The 21240-nt window shown below is 39.9% G+C and overlaps 1 protein-coding gene and 1 non-coding gene across 3 annotated transcripts in view; both read left to right on the top strand.

Moving 5' to 3' along the window:
• Jazf1 (JAZF zinc finger 1) overlaps positions 1 to 21240 on the top strand; it is a 328417-nt gene that overhangs the window by 53743 nt on the left and 253434 nt on the right. The gene's annotated exons all lie outside the window — the stretch shown is intronic.
• Positions 7441 to 7543, top strand: LOC124080232 (U6 spliceosomal RNA). The gene has a single exon (XR_006847639.1). It is a non-coding gene; the product is annotated as a U6 spliceosomal RNA (small nuclear RNA).

Below are 21240 nucleotides of genomic sequence, written 5' to 3'. Positions count from 1 at the left end.
TGTAGAGACAGTGGTGTCCTTGAAATACTAGAAGACAGGGAAACAGTCTTGTTGGAGGGTGGTCTTGGAACTTTTCTCAAAGCTGCCCATCTCACATCATCACCTTCGCTACCTTTTATATTACTATTTTTGTATTTGTTTATTATTTGTCTACCCCCTGCTCAGGGAGGGTGAGAACAGAGACATTTTCTTATTGCTGTGTCTCCAGCACCTAGATCATCGCCTGTAAATGGTCACAAACCATTGTTGCAGGAGCGATTTAGCATGGCCAGCTCATTGCTTTCGCTTGGAATGGGCTGTTACTAGGATAATATTGGTGGCTGATGGCGACTTTGATGGGCTACATCCTTCCCACCTCTCATCACTTCTTGGTGCCACCACTGACTTGGAACATGCTACTCTTGAACCATAGAGTAAGGCTGGAGTTCTACTGAGGAAGACAGCCTTATTTGATAGTCTTGAAGGAAATGTGCTTGGGTTCTACTCTATTGGAGTCACTCAAAGTTTTGGTTCTATCTACAAAATCACACTGATATCAACTGTGGTCTTCCAGTAAGCCCCTCGCATCATTGGATTGAATTTTGAACTGAAAGCATCATCCACCTGTCATTTATCACTGAAGTAGTGGGACTTGGCTAGATTCTGGCACTGGAGTGAGGGCAGCGCTGAGGTGGAACAGGGAGGACAGGTGAAGGAGGATGGCAGAGGAGATTGGTCACCGGGCAGCTTAAGGTCCTTCCAAGGGGAGACCCTCAACTCTGGTACTTTGAACACCAGAATGATGTTAATCAGGGGATTTTTTTTTTGTATCAGCATTGTCAACATTTACATTCACTTTACACATTTCATTTGCATCTGAAAAGACCAACTATAATCAACATTTAAGGGATAACACTCAAATTTGCATCTGATTGAGCAGACATGTTAAGTAATTTTAGGCTGGCTGTTGCTAGGAAACCAATTAATAATGCTCCACATTTCATTAAAAACTGGGTTCTATCTTTGCTTTCATTTAACTTCACAATTCAACTGCTTATGCTGTACTTTTTCTCCCTCTGTAAATTGTGACAGATAAATTATCGTTTTACTAAATTTATTTCTGTGATTACAATTGTTAGTCATATCTGTCAATACAACTTCAAAGCTTTTTTATGCTTTAGGGTAGAAAACTGAATTTTAACTGTTAATCTTTTATTCCCTCTTTCATAGCTTATGAAATTATATTTCTGTGAAGACCTTCCAAATTGTGGGTTAACCAAAAAAAAAAAAAAAAAATTTAAAGCAATCTTCCCTGTTCCATAATTGCACCTTCTCAGTGTAGTGACTAATAATTAGAATATTAGGTGCTATTCAGAGAGCCACAGCCAGCTGATTAAGCATTCAGCTGCATTTTGTTTCTGCCTTTCCGTGGTTCGCAGCTAGACCAGGTTCTGTCCTTTATGCAGTGCAATTAAAATTTTTATGACTTTGGATGATGGACTCCTGCTCTTTTGAAGAGAAAACACATTTTTAGCTTTCTGTCACATCTCAGAGCCAATCCACTGGGCAGTTGCACGGAGACAGCAATGGTGTCGTGCAGTTCAGCATTTCGTGGTATTGATCTGGTCAGAATGCTCATTAAATAGCGAAATGAGTTTCTATTCACATCTATTTCACAGCATTTCAATCACTTTATTTGGGTGATGCATACAAATGCATCTGGTACCTCAACTTCAAGTGAAAAAGAAAGGCCAGCACTGGGGAGAAGAGTGCATCCAGGATATGAAGCTGTTCTTTCCTTCAAGAATGTCTCGGGCACCAGTGGTTATTGGCGAGGGCTGCTGTAATGTGGTACCTCAGACTGGTTGGCTTAAGCAATCAAAATTGGTTTTCTTCCAGAACAGGCATCCAAGAGTAAGGTGCTGGCAGGGCTGGCCTTCCCCGGGGCCTCTCTTCCTTGGCTTGCAGGTGACCCCTTCTCTCTGTCTTTCTAAGTGCTTGTCTCCTCTCATGACAGATCAGGTTAAAGTAGGGCCCCTTGTTTTGATGCCTCTTGCAGGGCCCTGTCTCTAAATAGACTTACGTTCTGATGTGCTGGGTTTAGGGTGCCAACATACGCATTTCTGGAGGACACAGGCGGTCTGTGATGGGCACATCATACATTGCTGCCTTCTGTCACTTGGTTTGGTTCTTATTCAGCAGCCAGAACACTGAAACATCAGCTGGAAAGGACACAGGAAGGGGGGTTCTTCAGTTACAACTTTTCTGGTTAGGTCAGAGTTCATCACAAACACTCAATGCTACTAGTCTCTGCCACCCACCCCCCATTTTGGGTTATTATTTCAGCCTTTTTGGACATATTCTAAGGCACTTTTTCCTGACCTTAGTCATTCATCTTAGGATATGAAGATTCTTATTTTTACCCTCCATCATGACTAGATATGGATATATGAAATATAGACAATAGAAATAAATGCCCATTTCCCTTTATAAATGAATTTTGGGAAAGTGTGTGGCTTTGATGTGGCTGCCAGAGGCTAGGCTTTGGGGCAGGTACACAAATGGCAACTGAAATATAGTAATACAAAATCCCATACAAGAGGTCCTTCATTCATTCAGCTAATACTTAACTGACTGCCTACTGTGTGCCACTGTGCTAGTCACTTTATGGCACTAACAATCTAAAGGGGAAATAGACTTTAATCAAATATATCATCATTCTACCTGTATAGCTGATACATGCAGGGAAGGGGAGGCATATGTTGCTATGAAGTGAATGCGGGGGGGGGGGGGGCGTCAGGGAAGGTTGAACTGAGATTCAGAGGGGGGTGACAATTCCATGAGGTGTGAGCAGTTGGTGCTATAGTTTTGAGAGTGGTCATAAATTGGAATACAGGCAGGGATATTTCCTGAGAGCTGACTGCTTGTGCAAAGGTCCTGAGACCGAAAGAAGCTTAACATTGAAGAAACTAAAGAAAGGGCAGACTGGTGGGAAGATATAGAGAGCAGGTGTGGAGGGAGAGGCATCTGGGACATCTTCTGGAAAGACAGGCACTTGGAAAAGGCTTCCCAGGTGAGTGACATCTGCATTTTTAAGGATAAATATAACTGATGTCTTCTGGCAGAAAAGAGAGAGAGGTACTTTTTGCTAGGAAGAATATCAGTAACTTAATATGACCAGGAAGTAGTTGCTGAAATGTCACTTACATGAAGGAACTCATCATTCCATTGATGGAAATTCACAGTTCGTTGGGGTCTAGCTAACATAGAATTTACTAGATTTGCCATCTGGGGAGAACCCTTTAAATCTTCCTCACTGGCCCAACCTCACCCGAGTTGCCTGAACCAATCCCAACCCCCAGCAGAAGAGACCAAAAAGAGCTGCAGCCATTGCTCTGGGTCAGCAGTTACTGTCAGGCTGACCCAGGTCACAGTGGCCAAGTTCTTCAGGGTTCAGATAATCACATGAGCTTCACAGCAGAACATGTTCTGGACATGGTGGACTGCCAGGATCAGGTGGAAGATGTCCTGTCCTAAAGGGAGAATGCGGAGGAAAAGCTGGAGTCATGTGTCGGGAACACGTTAAGGGAGACTCTGGCAGATGTGTGCCCAATGGAAGGGCTCCTGTGTCATTTGATTTGGCTCAGGCATGCTTTACTCCTTCCCCAATGAAGCTAGAATCTGAAGATAGATTTGGATAGAATGCTTTTATTTCCCCCTTGCTTTTAATAATTCATTTAATTAAACACAAATACACAATGCTACTTGCTGGCTGCTGCTAGGTAGAAAGTCTCTATGTTTCAAAGGTTTTCATAAATACAAAGAATATTCTTTCATCTTGAAGACTTGTCTTTCCATGTGAATACAGGCACTCAATCATTGTATGGGTCTGAAGGTGGCTTGGGAGAGAACTTTCAACAGCTTCCAAGGTTATGAGGCTCAACTCTGCCAAGACCATGACATGGGTGATTATCAGTTGAGGGCACAGACTCACATGTGAAAAACAGAACAGCTAAACCTAAAACAGCATCTGAAGGTTGATGGATATGCAGAGCATAACCTTTGCCCAATTAAGAGCTGTCTGTTTTTCTGAACCCCACAGAGAAATGTACAAGCATGAGACATTCTTATCTACTGTGGCCACATGTGCACGACTACGCCCCTGTGAATTTTTTTTTTCAGCTCAAGCAGTGAATAAATTGGTCTTTCACTTTTAGGAAATTCAGGAAACATTATTAAGCACCCATTGCCATTTCGGTGAGCACAAGGAGTGGAATGAAAACATGGTCACACAGTCTCCCCTTGAGTTTCAGATGAATCACCGGGAGGAAATCACATGGATATAGAAATGTAGTTTATGGTAACCTCTTGACATTGTATACCATGCTACATCTCACAGTGTTGTGCATGACTTCTGGATGCTTCCACCTGTGCCAGATCACATTTCTGATAGGGTTATTCTTATTTTGTACTTTTCCATTTTACCTGGGCACACCAACTTCCCTCTTCAGAGAGGTCTCTGGCTTCTAGCAGGGGTGGCTCACTGGCCAGAGTGAGATAAGAAAGCTCTGCATTTCATGGGGCAGGGAGGAATGGAATCAGGGTAGCATCCAGACAATTTATGGGTTTAGGGCTTTTTTTTTTTTTTTGGTACCTGGGATTGAACCCAAGGGTACTTAACCACTGAGCCACATCCCCAGCCCTTTTGTATATTTTATTTAGAGACAGGGTCCTGCTGAGTGGCTCAGGGCCTTGCTAAGTTGCTGAGGCTGGCTTTGAACTCATGATCCTCCTGCCTCAGCCACCAGAGGCATTGGGATTACAGTTTTGTGCCACCACAGGGGATTAGGGTTTAGTTTGCCAGCATCGTTGAAGTCTCAAGCAACTTCAGGGAGTTGGGGTTGGAAGAGGGCAACAGGGTAGGCTGCTGCTTATCTAGGCATCTGAACTGGGTCTCTGAGCAATTTATTTGTTACAGCTTGAAACCATGTGCGTGAACTGCAGAGATGGAGTGGGGGAGGGAGGCCTGCCTGCTGCTAGTGGTTCAGACATCTTTGCCCCTAGGGACAAAGGAAGAAACCTGCCAGTCTGCTGTTCATATTTAATTCAGTCCTTTTCAGCACTAGATGTTATTAACCTCTCTATGTCTGTAGTTGCTCAAGCAATAAGCTGAATTTGATGAACTAGAGATAGAGGTTTCTTTTGGTTCTGTGGTTACAGAATTTTAGGAAGTGCAAAAAAGAGAACAAGTGTCCTCAAAGACCTCTACTCTAATTACAGAGTTTCATTAAACCAATGAAATGTAAAAAACTAACCAACCAAGCAAACAAACCATAAGCACTTTTTAAATTTGTTCTTATTAGTTATACATGATAGTAGAATGTATTTTGACATATTGTACACATATGGAGTATAGCTTCTCATTCTTCTGTTGCACATGATATAGTATTACATTGGCCTTGTAAATACACACTTAGGATAGTAAAGTCTGATTCATTCTATCTTTCCTTTTCCCATATCCCCTCTCTTCCCTTTATTCCCCTTTGTCTAACCCAAAGTACTTTCATTCTTCCTTACCTTCCCCCTGCCCCTTATTGTGTGTTAGCATTGCATATCAGAGAAAAATTTCAGCCTTAGGTTTTTTGGGAGTGGCTTATATTACTTAGATGATATTCTCCAGTTCCATCGATTTACTGGCAAATGCCATCATTTCATTCTTGTTTATGGCTGAGTTAACATTCCATTGTGTATGTGTGTGTGTGTGTGTGTGTATCACATTTTCTTTATCCATTCATCTGTTGAAGGGCACCTAGGTTGGTTCCATAGTTTGTCTGTTGTGAATTGAGCTGCTATAAACATTGATGAAGCAATGTTTTTTTTGTTTTTTGTGTTTTTGGTAAGTGCTATTGCAAGATGGAAAGAGAATGATGTCCCTTCCTCTGAGTGTGGGTATCAAGAAGAGTCTGTGCTGGTTGGAGGGTTGGGCTGCATGTTTCAGGGTGGCAGTGTTTAGAGGAGTAAGGACCAGAAAAGACATTAGAGTGGGCAGGTAAGGGAAGGTCAAAGGTGGGATGAACAGAAAAGACTACCCGTATCTGGTCATTACTGAATTCAGCACATGATGGCGGTTTTTTGAATATATAAATGCACCAGAATAGAGCTGCTGATATAGATATGTGTAGAATGGTCCCTCACAGTTATGTTAGGGACAGGCAGAGTGAGGATCAGGGAAAAACAGGTTCAGACAAGGTGAAACTGGAGTTTTGGTCTATTCTTTGATGTGTCCCAAATGCCTAGAGCAGGTACTCAAGAAATATTTGTTGAATGAATGGAATGAATAAGATCATGATCTCAGGCTCTCTTACAAGAAATAGGAAAGCCATCTAGGAAAGGTGCATAGCAGGCGCTAGGGTGGACTGTCAGAGAAAGCAAGGAAACAAGAAAACAGGTAAGAGATTATGAAATAGGTGCAGGGCCATGAGGAGGGTTTGAAATTAGTGAGGAGAGAGAGAAGGAAAAGCAGGATGGGGGTAGCAGAGAGAAAGACTTGGTGATTGGTTATTGTGGAATGTCAAGGAAGGTTTGAGTCAGAAGTGCCCAAAGTGTAAGGTGTTAAGGAATCCAGGGGTGTTGGAAAATGGTAATATTATTGACATAGGTGGGGAAGCAAGGTATGGTGTTTTGGTCATTTTTGGAGGGGACGGGCAGTGGGCATTAATGGTTAGTTTTAGATACTCAGTTGTGACACAAGGGTGAGTTACCTCCAGGGGGACTTGCAAATTGAAAAAGGGTTGAAATTCAGGAGTCATATCAGGGCTGTAGAGCAGGTTTCTGAGGATTTTCCCACAGGTGGCAGCTTCCAGGAGGGTGGGGAGGCCGCCTCAGAAGCTGTCCCGGGAGAACCCTGGCCACTGTCTCTTGGTTCACAGGGCTCTTGACTTCCACTTCAATCTGTTTCTTTGAGAAACATCCCAGAGGTCTTGGAAGCTATGCTTTGTCCATCTCGGGAACCTCTGCTCCATGGAATTCTCCTCACCCCTGCCTTCTTCCCCATATCACCTTTATTTCTTATGTAGGACTGTTTTATTTTTAGTGTTATATATCTGGCACTAATAGCCCCCATTGGAAAATTTCCAATTTGTGTCTAATAATGAGCACCCCTTGTAGGAACTGATCCCCTTACTATCCTTGAAGGATATGTGTGTGCTCATAACGTGCGTATGTAATTTTTCTTAGAAATGAATTGAGGATAACTAATTTTGTAATGTCCAATGACAGGATAATGTGTGACAATATAGATTGACTGAAACTTGGAGGATGCTGAGATGGGAGATTAGTATTGGAGTATGGGGCACTCGCCACAGAATACCACACCTTTCACATCTTTTAAAATTGCAGTTCATGAGAAACTGTTGATTGGAAACGTTGAACCCTTGCTTTAAAAAATAGCAGTATTCATGCTTGCTTTGGCAGCACACATGCTAAAATCAGAACTAGGCAGAGAAGATGAGCATGGCCCCCGTGCCAGGATGACACACCAGTTGATGAAGCCTTCCATATTTTTATTTATTCTTATGAAAACTCAAAAAATCATTTTTCCCTTTCCAGCTGAGATGGATCATTTTCAGATTCAACTTCCTGTTTTCCCCTCCTTTCTTTCTTTGTCCTAATTCTTTCGAATACCACACTGGTGATCCTATAAAATGAACTTGAGTAAACCAGAATCCTGTCATCAGTGAGAGTTTTGCCAGACTTACATTGTGTTATATTGCTTCCCTTTTAAACAAATCATGAAAAATAATTTAGTGACCTCCAAACCACAATCTTCTGAGGGGCGATTTGTGTCTGTATTTCTCTTCAAGTCAGGCATCTGCTTAAAAGATATTGACGAATATATGATGAATGCCATTTTAAAAATTGGGCAGCTCACATAAATAATTGAGCAGCATGAATTGTATTTATCTCTATAGTGTCTAGAGAATTAAAGCCATGAGTTTATAAAAGTCAAAGTTGAAGTTTACATAAGTAGAATAGTAGCTTAAAAATTGTGTTTCTAATTGGATAATGATGAAATTTTTAGTGTGTGGAAATGGGCTGAGTTGAAGGATATTATTGCTTACTTTGTTAGATATTCAGAGATTCATTCCATATCTCATACTATTCAAATAAACTGCAACTTGATCAATTAATTTCATATGATGACCAGTATGATATACAAAAGAATTATGAAAAAATAAAAGGAGGGAGCATTCAAGAAAACAGATTTAGGGCTGGGGATATAGCTCAGTTGGTAGAGTGCTTGCTTTGCATGCACAAGGCCCTGGGTTCAATCCCCAGAACCACACACAAAAAAAGAGAGAGAGAGAGAGAGAGAGAGAGAGAGAGAGAGAGAGAGAGAGAGAGAGAGAGAGAGAAAGAGATTTGCAAATGTCTGGTGTACCTCAGTTGCAAAATGTGAAGATTGATGTGTGTGTGTGTGCGCGTGTGTGTGTGTGTGTGCACGTGTGTACATTGCTGTGGATCAAACCCAGGGCCTCATGCATGCTAGGCAATCACTAAAATACTGAGCTGAAAATTGATATTTTTATTAAGGATTTCAATAAAAGTATGTATTCATATCTGCTTAAATTCATAAGGGGACTAGAATAAAATATGGGTGAAATCCTTTATAACTTTAAAGAAGGGCTTTTTAATTGTGACTCAAAGAGCAGAAATAATAAAAGAAAAAATGAGAAACTTGGCTAAATTTAAATAAACATTTTCACTTGATTTTTTAAAAAATAGCGATTGGAAAAAAAACTGAATGGACAGATTGATCAGTTTATGTGAAGAGCTCCTATAGATTTAAGTAAATTATATTAGATTAATATAGATTAAAATGAAAAATTTTATAGGCCAATGGAAAAATAAGCAAAGAACAGGAGCAGATTATTTACATATTTAAAAAAATGCATTGTCAAAACCTAAGAGAAAATGTTTTCCCTCACACGGAGTAAGAGAAATGCAAATTGAAACTATGCAGAAGTGACATTTTTCATTTTATCAGACTGGCAAAAATTCTACAGTGTGACAATTACATGTTGTTGAGCAGGTGTGAGAAAATTGGTGCAGTACTTCTCATGAGAGCACAAAACGGCACAACCCTGGCGAGGGCCAGTTTGGCGGTATCTTTTGAGATTACAGATGCAATTACCCTTTGACCCAGCAATCTGGCGCTGGCAATTTTTCCTGAGATACATCTGAATACATATAAAGTGACGTACATAGGAGGTTTTCCATTAGGCCATTGTTTGGATTAGGGAAGATTGGAAACAATTCAAGTACCCATTAGAAGACCGGTTAAATAAACTATGATCCATCCATACAATGGAATATTGTGTGGCATTTGAAAGAGAACTCTTTATACACTGACATGGAAAGATCTCCAAGATTAAATTTAAAAATCAAAGTATCAAACAAAATTTTTAATATGCCACCTTATAGAAAGGGGACATAATTTGAGTGTGTTACATCTGCGTGTGCATGAAGACACATTGAAGAATAAACAGAGGATCTCAATAAAAGTGACCACCTCCAGTAGGTGTAGGGGGATGGCATGGCTGGGGATGTGGTGGACAGAAGCAGGCTAGGAGCAACACTAACACTGTTCATTGTACTTGTTGTATTATGTGTTTATTTCTGAGCCTTATAAATTGTTACGATTCAAAATAAGTTTTGCAGTTACATGTTTCTAAAATTGCATTTCAGTGGTAGTTTAACATATCCAGTGGCCAGATCTGCCCAGAGCTTGATCATCTCATGTTTGGACAGTTGGTTGCACATTCCTAAGTGGGTCTGATATTGGGCTTATCTACAGCTGTGCTGTTCAGAATGGTAGCCACTGGCTATTGCTGGCTTTTGAGCACTTTTGGACTTTTTGTCTAGTCCAAATTTGGGGAGATGTGCTACAAGTATGCCTGACTCAGAAAACTTGGTATGGGAAAAAAAAACTTCATAACTTCAAAGGTATTAATTACATGTTGAATGATAATAATTTGGATTTGGGGGCTTAAATATATTATTAAATTGATTTCACTTGTTTTTCCTACCTTAAATGTGGCCACTAGAAAATGTAAAATTACATATGTGCCTTGGCTTCGTGGCTCACATTTTATTTCTTTTGCACAGAACTGATGTCGACTCTTGTCTACATTTAGCATGTCTGTCAGAATTCATAATAATAAAAAAATACAGCTAAACAGGTGGCTTCCCATCTTTAAACACCCTATTCCTCCCTTGGCTCCTCAATGCCTTAGAGACCTTTCTAAAGGTCTGAGACCCTCCTTTATCCATCCCCACCTCCCATGAGTATAAACACTGCTTCTGTCTTCTCCTTAGACTGCAGGCCACTATGTAAATTTGAGTCTTGGACAGACTCTTCCTTCTGTGGGGAATGTCACTTCTCCGTGTCATTGCCTAGGAAACGCCTATCATCCTAGAAGCCCAGTTCATGTGTCCCCTTCTTTGAAGAAGCTTCTCTAGTTCTCCTGTCCTGTTTTCTTCTTTCCCGTTTTGTTTGGTTTTTCTTTTTTTTCCCTTCTTTGTATCTGATTATTTACTGACACTGACAGTAAATGAACTCTAAAATGTCACTTGGAAAATGAAGTTGGTTGTTCTTTGCCCAGTGTACTGCCTGGCTGATACTTCTGTTTGGTCTGTGTGTTCAGGGAAGCAGGCTGGAACTTGTAGGTGTTCCTTGGTTAAGGATAGACCTCTTGGAATGCTCTAGCTTTACACAGGCCAGCTTACCGAGGAGCAGGAGATAACAAACTGCAGAGATGTCAGCAGCACTGAAGCCGCAGTGACTTCTGGATTCCAGGGCTGTGCCCACTCACCTCCTGTAATGCTCAGATTGGAAGATGAGAAGTATTTGAGTTCAGTTCAGAGAGCAGAATTCTCCAGGCTGGCTGGGTGCCCCTGTTTCCAGAAGGTAAAGGTGGCAGGTGGTTGCCAGAAGGTGAAAGCAGAGGTGGATGCTGGCCAGCTACAGGAAGGCCATGAGCTGGAATAATGAAGTTCTTCACGGGCTTGATGGCGGGCTCTCACCTCAGTGACCATCTCCATGGAGAGTTGTACCTGCCTGTTAACCTTCCCCTTGTCCTTCTCTTCTGCTTTTGGGAATTTAAGTGTTTGATCAAAAGACAATAGAAGATTAGTAAATAGAATATCCAAATCTGTGGACCAAAGATTTTAAGAAGGGAAAACTGGAATTTTGCAAGAAACTTTCCTCTTTAGCTAAGTAAACTGAAAGGGCCCCACATTTACACCCAGACTTTAGAAGCATCATTAACTACCATTTGGAATCTGTTTATTTCATATATAATCACCCAATTATTTTTTTTATCAGGCAGAGTTTCTTATATGGCTCTAATAGTCAGTTGAATAAGGAGCTTTTACTTTAGCAAAGCTTTGAGAACTATTAGTGTAGTAGGAAGTTCTAGAAAAGTCGGTCTGAAGCTAGGACTGCCACTGACCTAGTGGTGTGAGCTTGATTGAGTTGCTTTACCTCTCTAAACCTCAGCATTCAGGAAAATGGGGTCATAAACACATCCTGGGATATGAGCATTACAGGAGGTGAGTGGGCACAGGTGTCTGGTCCATGGTAGGTTTTGGTAAGTATGATTTAGAGCTCCAACGTGCATACAGATTTTCTTTTGCACCTGACTGGTGGTGAATCACCAGAAGAGCACATCCAAGGCCAGAGAGGGGCGTGTCCTTTCATATGGGTGACAGACTGCTGGGATTGCTCTTCAGTAGCCATTGTGGGTGACTGTTCTTCAGAGCCTCACAGTCACCCCAAGGAGGCCAGAAGGGCATCAGGATACACAGGTTGGAGAACTGGCTCTGCTATTGGTTAGTTCCAGGAGGGTGCCTTCTGCCTCCCTGATCCTGTTGTAAACGGAACGCAGCAATCATCTCCATCTCTAAGATGCTGTGATTCTGTCTCCATAAAGCAACAGAAGTTGACCCAGCAGTTCCACACAATTTTTTTGTGGGATAGCTGTTCACTGTGTGGACTCCGAGCACCTGGAAGCTGCACAACATGGCTGTCCCCTCCAAATAGCCCCACACCTGGAGGAGGGTCCCCCTTACTCTCCTGGTCACATCCAGAGGCCCTAGTTGTGGTCCTTCTGGGCTTCATTCCTGTGTTCTGCTCTCATATCCTCTTGGGATCCACCTGACTCCATTTCCCACCAGAGATGTTTTGTGTTTTCCAAGGGTTGGCATTTTCTCCTGGTCGTTCTTCTGACAAGAGAGAGTAGTAATTTTTAAGAGGGAGATTATCATCAGGCTTTTTGTTTCAGTGAGTTTTGTGCTTGAGGCAAATTTTTATGACAAAGTTCTTTCTCCAAAGCACTGGAGATGAATGTGGTCAGACTCCTTGGCTTCCCTGCCCTGCCTCCTGTTACCCAACTGCCAATCTGGCGGGGCCCGGCCTTCATTCTTCTTGGAGATGAGTGAACATCCTCATGTGCCTTATGACCAGATCATTCAAACTGGCAGCAGTCAAGATTTGGGACTAATTATCATTAGAAGGTCATTTCATTGCTGCCCATAATTGATCTTGCCTTAAGCATTTCTTTTGTCACATGATTAAAAAAGGAAAAAAAATTGTTTGGGGCCATAACCTTTTGAAAACTAGGTTTCCTATAGTCAATTCTTTTTCAAACCAACTTTATAAACTTCCAGTGCTCCCTTATTCATGTGGTAATTTGCCTTCTTTATAATATTGCATGTTCAAAATAAAGGGAAATTGAAACAGTTCATCACTGAAGTGACTGTTACAAAATCAGCATCTGGTTTGAATAATGAAGTTTTTTGGTCCAAGTTTTGCTCCAGTGAATGAAGCTAATGAATCTGCCCTCCACTCTTGTATCAGTGACTTCCTCTTCACTAACTTTTGGTTCCTCTGGCCAGTTGGGAGGCCACTAAAGTGTCTTTCAGAAACTTCCTTCCCAGTGGTACTTGTTTTAAATAATCTCAGGCAGCCACTGATGTCACTGACAGGAGGCAGGCACAGACACCCCACAAGCATAAAATCACAGGTCTGGGACATTTCCAGTGTCCTCCTTTCTCTATCACTCAAGCTCTTGAAACAAGAACACAGGGAAAGGGGGGCTCTAGAATTGGAAGGATTGAAACTCGGATGTTGGTGTAGCACCGTGATAGCCACACAGCTCAGGATCAGGCGTAAAGGTGGCTGCCCCCGGTTTTGTGTTTCCCTTGAACTCTGAAACCCACATAACACAGTTTCGCCTGATGATGGCAGTACTGCTGGGAGGGCGCGGAGCCTTTCTTGCTGCTCTCGCTGGTAACATGCCTGCACATACAGGAACTCATACCTACTCCCTAGGAGGTGGCTAAGTGCAGTATTTTTGCTGCTGGGTTTCCTGATCTGTAGATATCCAGGCTAATAACCCCCCAACAATACCCTCTCCTACTTACATAGCACTTTCAGATTCACAATTTGATTGACTGTCAGAAAACCCCTTTAGGATGGATAGGGTAGATTTTCTTATCCCTCTTTGACTACGAAGGGGCCTCCTCAAAGAAGCACTGTGATTTACTCAGATCTGATGATCATGTGCTAGAAAGTAGTGATGTTTTATAAAGGCCTAGTTTGATATCTTATCAAAAAATCAAAGGGAAATCCTGCATTGCACATTCTACATCAATAAAAAAGTACCAACTACATGAACGAATCAATCAAAAAATAAACCAATAAGTAACATGAAACAAAACCCAAACAAATAAAACCCTAAAGAGAAATGTCTCCAATAAAACAGTAGAACTATGGAAGCAAATGAGTGCTTTCTGTTTGTTATTTCTGTTCCTATTATCATAATTGTCAAGGGTACAGGCAGGCCGATAGAAGAGTTGCAAGAAATATTTGTTGAATTTAATTGGATTGGCATTACTTGACTAAATAGGAAAACAACAGACTATCCCTTTATCTGTGAATACTTTGATACTTGGATTTTATCAACACAAAATAGGCCAAGATTGATGGTTAATTCTTTTCTTTTCTTCAGCCAAATCCAGTTGTCCACTGCAATAGGATCCTCAGGAAAACTTAGGACAGAAAATGAGAGCAGTTTTCTCATTTTGTGGACTAGATTGCAAGTATTCCCCTTGCCTGACTTTTGTGTGTTTACCAATTATTTGCACTGGTTTCTTCACAGTTAGCAGAAGCAAAGAACAGAAAACTTGGCTAGAATTGAAAATCCTTCTCAGGCAAGGCCCACCTGTAGAGAACATGATTTCAGGTGACTTTGAGATATCTTGCACTCTCTGGCCAGCCTGATCTTCACCTGGGCACCTGATCTTCACTTGGGCACCTGATCTTCAAGGGTGGAGCTGTGGCAAGGTACCTGTTGGGTCAGAAAGGGCAACCCCTTCTCACTTTATTATCTGAACTCTGCCCTATTAGTCTGAGAAACCTGGAATCCTTGCTCTCTTGACTTTTTTGCTTTTACTTTCTAAAAGTAATTATTTTTTGTGGTTTATTTTTCCTTCTTAACTATGCTTCTGCATAAATTCTGACTCTTAATGAGCAAGTGGACACTTTCCTTTTTACTGGTTAATGTTTGTGATATGCAAGTATTCATTAAAAAAGTGCCGGGTATTGTGTATAATTTAACCTTCACAGTGTCAATCAGGTTCTTTTTTTTTTTTTCCTATTTCATGATAAAAATCTTTATTTTTTTTTCTTGGTCATTCAACACATTCAAGTGTATATTTATTTATTTTTAATTTTATTGAGTTTTTTATATATGACAGCAAAATGAATTACAATTCATATTACACATATAGAGCACAATTTTTCATATCTCTGGTTGTATACAAAGTATATTCACACCAGTTCGTGTCTTCATACATGTACTTTGAATAATGATGTTCATCACATGTCACCATCATTTCTAACCCAATCCAGGTTCTTTTTTTAAAAAAAAAATTCTTTTAGTTGTAGATGGAAACAATACCTTTATTTTATTTATTTATCTTTTTAAGTGGTGCTGAGCATCAAACCCTCACAGGTGCTAGGCAGACACTCTGCCACTGAGCCACAACCCCAGACCCTATCCAGGTTCTTTTGTAATTAGAAACTACTCTTTTAAATTCACCTGGGCCATTTGAAATTTTCTCCTCAAATTTCCATTTCTTTTGGCTAAGCAGATTCTCTCTTTACTTTTTGGCCCAATTTGGCCTTTAGCAGTCAGTCCTACCTGTATCTCATCAGGTTTGGCAGAAAGGGGAAGGGCAAGAACTCTTGATTCTACAACCTATCTAGGTTACATAATTTGTACAAACCTTGCTTTCCTTTTGTGAAAAGTGAGTTAAACAATAACTATTTAACAGTGTCGAGGATCAATTGAGATGGCTCATTTGTATTTGCTTTGTAGTGTTCAATGTTCTTATCAACGCAGAGGCTTTTTCATGGGAAGGTGATTGATAAACACTGAAAGAGTGCTTTGATTATTATCAGACGAATTATGGGATATGAAATAAGAAAAGGGATGGGCCATTCTTTTTAAAAATTAATACAAATTATACAAAATTAATACAAATTATACTAAGGTATAATTTGACAAATGTAGAATATGCTTAATATGTTCAATATGATATTTTGATGCATATATACATTGTGAAATGATTAACACAAACTAATTGACCCATCCATTACCTCACATAGTTACTGTGTGTGTGTGTGTGTGTGTGTGTGTGTGTAGAATGTTTGGGATCAACTCCTTTAGCAGGTTCTAAGTATACAATACAGTATTGTTAACTAGTCATACTCACCATACACTGCATTAGATCCTCAGAATTAGCCTTCTTCTAACTCAAAAGTTTTACCTTTTGATCAACCTCTCCCCATACCCACCCCCTACTCAGCCCCTGGTAACCATTATTCTAGTTCTGCTCTCTGTTTCCATGAGTTTGACTTTCTTAGACTCCACATATAAGTGAGATCATACTGTATTTGCCTTTGTCTGACTTACTTTATGATGCCCTCAAGGTTTATCCATGTTTTTTCAAATGGGAGAATTCCTTCTTCTTTTACAAGACAATTTAAACTTATTTTTAAACTGACACATAAAAACATAAAATTGTACATATTTATGGATTTTCATATGATGTTTCCATAAATGTATATATAGCATAATGTTTAAATCAAGGTAAGCATATCCACTTCAGCCAAATACTTATCATTACTTTGTGGTGAAAACATTCAAAATCTTTGCTTCTACCTTTTTTGAAGTATATAGTAATACATTGTCGTTATCTGTGTCCACCCTACTGTGCAGTAGAACCTACTGGCCATCCTTTCACCACACACTTCACCACTGTCCTCCCCAGCCTCTGGCAACCACCATTCTACTTTCAACTTCTATGAGATCAACTTGTTTAGAGTCCACATATGAGTAAAATCATGCTGTTCTTGTCTTTCTGTGCCTGGCTTATTCCACTTAACATAATGGTCATCTGTTCCCTCCATGTTTTTTCAAATGACAGAATTTAATCTTTTTTATGACTTAGTCATATTTCATGTAATATATATATATATATATCACATGTTCTTTATCCATTCATTACTTGATAGACACTTAGATTGTTTTCGTATCTTAGTCATTGTGCTACAATAAACATGTGACATACTCATTTCATTTCTTTTGGAACTATACCCATTAATGAAATTACTAGATCATATGGTATTTTTAATTTTTTTGAGGAACCTGTGTACCATTTTCATAATGACTGTGCTCATTTTCATCTCCACCAAAATTGTGCAAGATTCGCTTTTCTCCACATCCTCACAAGCACTTTTTATCTTTGTCTTTTTGGTAATAACCATTCTTATTGGATTGAGGTGATTTCATTGTGTGTTTGGTTCACATTTCCCTGATGATTAGTGATGTTGAAAATTTTTCATATACATGTTGACTATTTTTATGTTTTCTTTTCAGAAATACCCATGTAGGTCCATTGCCCATTTTTAAATAAAATATATTTGAGTCTTTTGTTTTTCTTTTGAGTTGGGTTCCTTATAAATTTTGGTTATTAACCCCTTGTCAGATGAATAGCTGGCAAATAATTTCTCCCATTCTGCAGGTTGTCTCTTCACTTGGTTGATTGTTTGATGTGCATTATCTTTTTAGTTTGATATGATCCCATCTGTCTATTTTTACTTCTGTTTCTGTGCTTTTGGGTCTTCAGAAAAAAAACAATGTGCCCATTCTAGTGACCTGAAGTATTTCTCCCTTGTTTTCTTATAAATAGTTTCAGGTCTTACATTTAAGAATTCAATCTATTTCAAGTTGAATTTTTCTATGTGGTGAGAAATAGGGATCTAGATTGATTATTCATCATGTGAATATACAATTTTTCCCAGCACCATTTATTAAAGAAGAGACAGTACCCAGTGCATATTCCTGGCACCTTTGACAAAGATCACTAGGCTGTAGATGTGTGGATTTACTTAGAGTCTCTCTATTATGTTCCATGGGTCTATGTATTTGTTTTTATGTCACTATTATGCTGTTTTGTTTATTATAACTTTTTAGTATATTTTGAAGGTAGGTGTTTTGATGCTTCCTGCATATTGTTTTTGTTGTTGTTGTTGATCAGGATAGCTTTGGCTATTTGGGATTTTTTGTGGTTTCATATGAATTTTAAAGTTGTTTTTCTAGTTCTGTGATGAATGCCATCTATTCATATTTTGATAGAGATTGCACTAAGTCTGAACATTGCTTTGGGTAATATGGACATTGTAGCAACATTGATTCTTCCAATCCATAAAAAAAAAATATATATATGACATGGATATCTTTCTATTTTTTTTGTGTCCTTAATTTTTTCATCAATGTTTTATAATAGTCGCCACAGAGATCTTTTACCTATTTAGTTAAAATTTTTTCCTAGGTATTTTATTATTATGATTACTTTCTTGATTTCTTTCTCAGATAATTTGTCATTGGCATGTAGAAACACTACTGGTTTTTGTATGTTGATTTGTAGATTTCCTGAAATTTTGCTGAATTTATTTGTTCTAATATTTGTTTGGTAGAGTCTTGGATGTTTTTTACATATAAGATCATGTCTGCAGACAGTGACAGTTTGACTTCCTTTTTTCCAATTTCGATGCCCTTTATTTCTTTTTCTTGCCTGATTGCTTTGGCAATTATGTTGACTCAAAAGTGGTATAAGTGGGCATCTTTGTCTTGTTCCAGCTTTTAGAGACAAAGCTTTCCATTTTTCCCTAGAATATTAATTGTGGGCTTTTTGTATATGGCTTTATTATATTGAAGTACATTCCTTAATTTTTTTTCTTTTTTGTGGCTGAATAACATTTTGTGGAATTTCTTTATCCATTCATCCATTGGTGAACACTTAGGTTGATTTCATAGCTTGGCTATTGTCGGTAATGCTGCAGCATGTGGGAGTACTGATATTGCTTTGAGATTCTGATTTTATTTTCTTTGTATACATACTCATTAGTGGGACTACTGGATCATATGGTAGTTCTATTCTTAACTTTTTGAGGAATCTGCATATTGATTTCCATATGATCTGAAACCATTCATGATGCCACCAACAGCATGCAGGGGTTTCCTTTTCTTCATAGGGGAGGGAAATTCTTGATCAAGGTACCTCAGAGGATGAAGAGATCAGTGAGATACTAAGCAAGTGACTGTTAGAGGAATGGAGAGAACCAATGGAGAAGAATTAAGACCAAGCATGTAGGTTTGTTTGACTGCATAGAGATGAGCTGGGAGACCAAGGATGTGGGCTCTCATGCTACCAAAATGTAGTAAAAGGAGCATGAAGAGGAGGCTCCTAGCTAGTGATCTGGGGAACAAATGGATTTGACATTGCTGGAAAGGTAAGCTTGAAGAAGGTTCAGAGAGCTCATTTATCTAATCAAAAATTGACTGGATCAGGGCTGACTGTGTCCACTAAGACAACATGGTGTTGAGCATGGTGCCTGGCACAGAGGAAGCATTAGCAAGTGTTTGTGGAGCAAATAAACATATGCAGTACAGATGGTGGTGAGAACCAGTTTCAGAATTGTGCTGGATCTTAAGTTTAACTATCCCTCTGCCTCTGCAAAAGCCTGTCTTCTGAAGAGGAGTTATTGCATCTATCCACCAGGCCCATGCATTGGACCTACAACTGGGAGGTCATTTTTTCTCCCAGTACAGAAACCATGCTTTCCTAGCTCAGGGAAGCGAGAGGTGCCTTGGTAAGATACTACATATGCCATTACACTATGTCTCTTTGGTTTAATTTGCAGGCGACTGCTATGAAAATGTTAGAACTATATCTAAGAACCTAGAAGGTGGAGCTCTGTATGCATTTTTTGTCAGTAAACTAAGTTAGCTATGAATATCCAATCATGGCAACTTTTTTATTTTTCCTTTGAAACACTACAGAATCATATTTTATTCTTATCAGGTTGTGACCTATGAGGTCATCATATCCATTATTTATGTACCTGGGAGTGACTTTATTTCACTTACCCTGTTTGTCTGCTATTGGTGATCCCTGGCTTAGACTACTGCAGTGACATTTTTGACGTGAGAAGACAACTGAGAATCTGGATTCCTATCTTGCTGGCTGTTTGCTGCACATCATGAAACATGTCTTTGGTTTAGGTTTCAACAGTTTGGAGTGAGAAGCCTGGTGATTACAGGTACCAGGAATATTCTCAGCTTTGCACAGAACTTTGCTCTAGACCGTATGACACCAAGACCAACGCTGTTCCAAGTCATGTTCTCCACAGGTGACTTGGCTCAGCTGCTGTGTGATTTAACATTTCCACAGTGTGTACCTGGTATTAAAAATACACAAATGTGCTTCAAGAGACTGGTTGTAAAACTGCACATGATGAGAGGTGCCTAAGGATACTTTACTCAATAAGTGCTAGAAACTTACTCTAGTGGGAGGTTTGTGGGTTGGTTGGTATTTGAGGGACAAATTAAAAAGCACACCTGTAAGCCTGACAGATTTAGGTGACAGATTAATTTTATGTTTGCAGCTTGAGGCATTTGGAATGGCTCAAAGTTTAGGTGCTACTGATGCAGTTATAAATGTGTAGTCACCTTTGTTCTCTCTTCCAGGGGTAAAGCAACTGAGATGCAATTTAAATAACCTTCTGAAATTTCAAATGTCAGGAACTAAGAAAGTCCTGTAAACTCTCAGATTCCTTCAGTCCTGGCCTTGTGCTGGGCCATTAGACCATGGGGTCTGCGTGGAAGATGAAAGTGTAAACATATGCACCCCGCGTTTTCCAAGCCAGTGGAAGTTTGTGTCTCTTGCTCATATAGAGTACAGTATTTCACAATGGAGTGCATGGTGCTCAGAGCTGAAAGGAGTATTTATATGCAGCCTGTCAGAGGTATGCTTGGTATGAAAACCGTAAGTGATTTGCCTCACTGGTTTGTTTAAAATTCCCCAGCATATTGCTTGACTAACATAGCTTTTATTCACTGACTCTCCTTTACAGTGTGTGCGTGGGGCTGGGGGATGACTATGTGCTAAAGGAAATAAATATCCTGGACTTGATCCTCATCAAGAGAGGCCTGTAACATTTATGTTAAAAGGTGATTCTGTGTTCCTTCTGCTTGGCAGAGGGCCCGGATATATAATGAGGTATTGACATGTGTCAGGTCCTGTGTCTCCCAAAAACCTGGGCTGTCTTGTGACACTCGAGTTCTATTTATTGAAATGACGACATGCTGCAGTTGATGCATTGATGCTCCGCAAGCCAGGTGTGTGCTGTGTGAGAGGTGCTTGGGAGAGCGGCTGCTGGAACATTAACTCCAGATTCCCTGACTCATGTGTGATGCAAATATTAAACCTAATATGAGGTTAAATCAGTATCAAAAGCAAGTGGAAAAATGACTGCTTTTCAGAAGAAAGAAATGTCCCATACTGGGCCATACTGGGGAGTTTCTTTCTGTGGAGTTCTCTGGTCTGATAGGGGTTTGTTCCTTTTCTTCAATTTCACTAACTTCATAGCTAAGGCCAACCGTGCGAGTGTCCACAGGACGATCGCTCTGGATACCATCTAGGAACCAGTGCACGTGCTTGGGTCGGGTCCTCTCAGAACCGTGCATTAGCTTGCCTGTGTCACCCTTAAGACACTTGCCCGCCTACCTGATCCTCCTTGGGAAAGTGTCATTACCAGATGAGACACTACACATAGAACAACTTCTTTTC

Source organism: Marmota monax, unplaced genomic scaffold (genome assembly GCF_021218885.2).
Source record: "Marmota monax isolate L192 unplaced genomic scaffold, Marmota_monax_Labrador192_F-V1.1 WCK01_AAM20220418_F8-fsc00133, whole genome shotgun sequence".
NCBI lineage: Eukaryota > Metazoa > Chordata > Mammalia > Rodentia > Sciuridae > Marmota > Marmota monax.
Note: the sequence above shows the minus strand (reverse complement) of the source record. Positions and strands in the feature narration are given on the sequence as shown.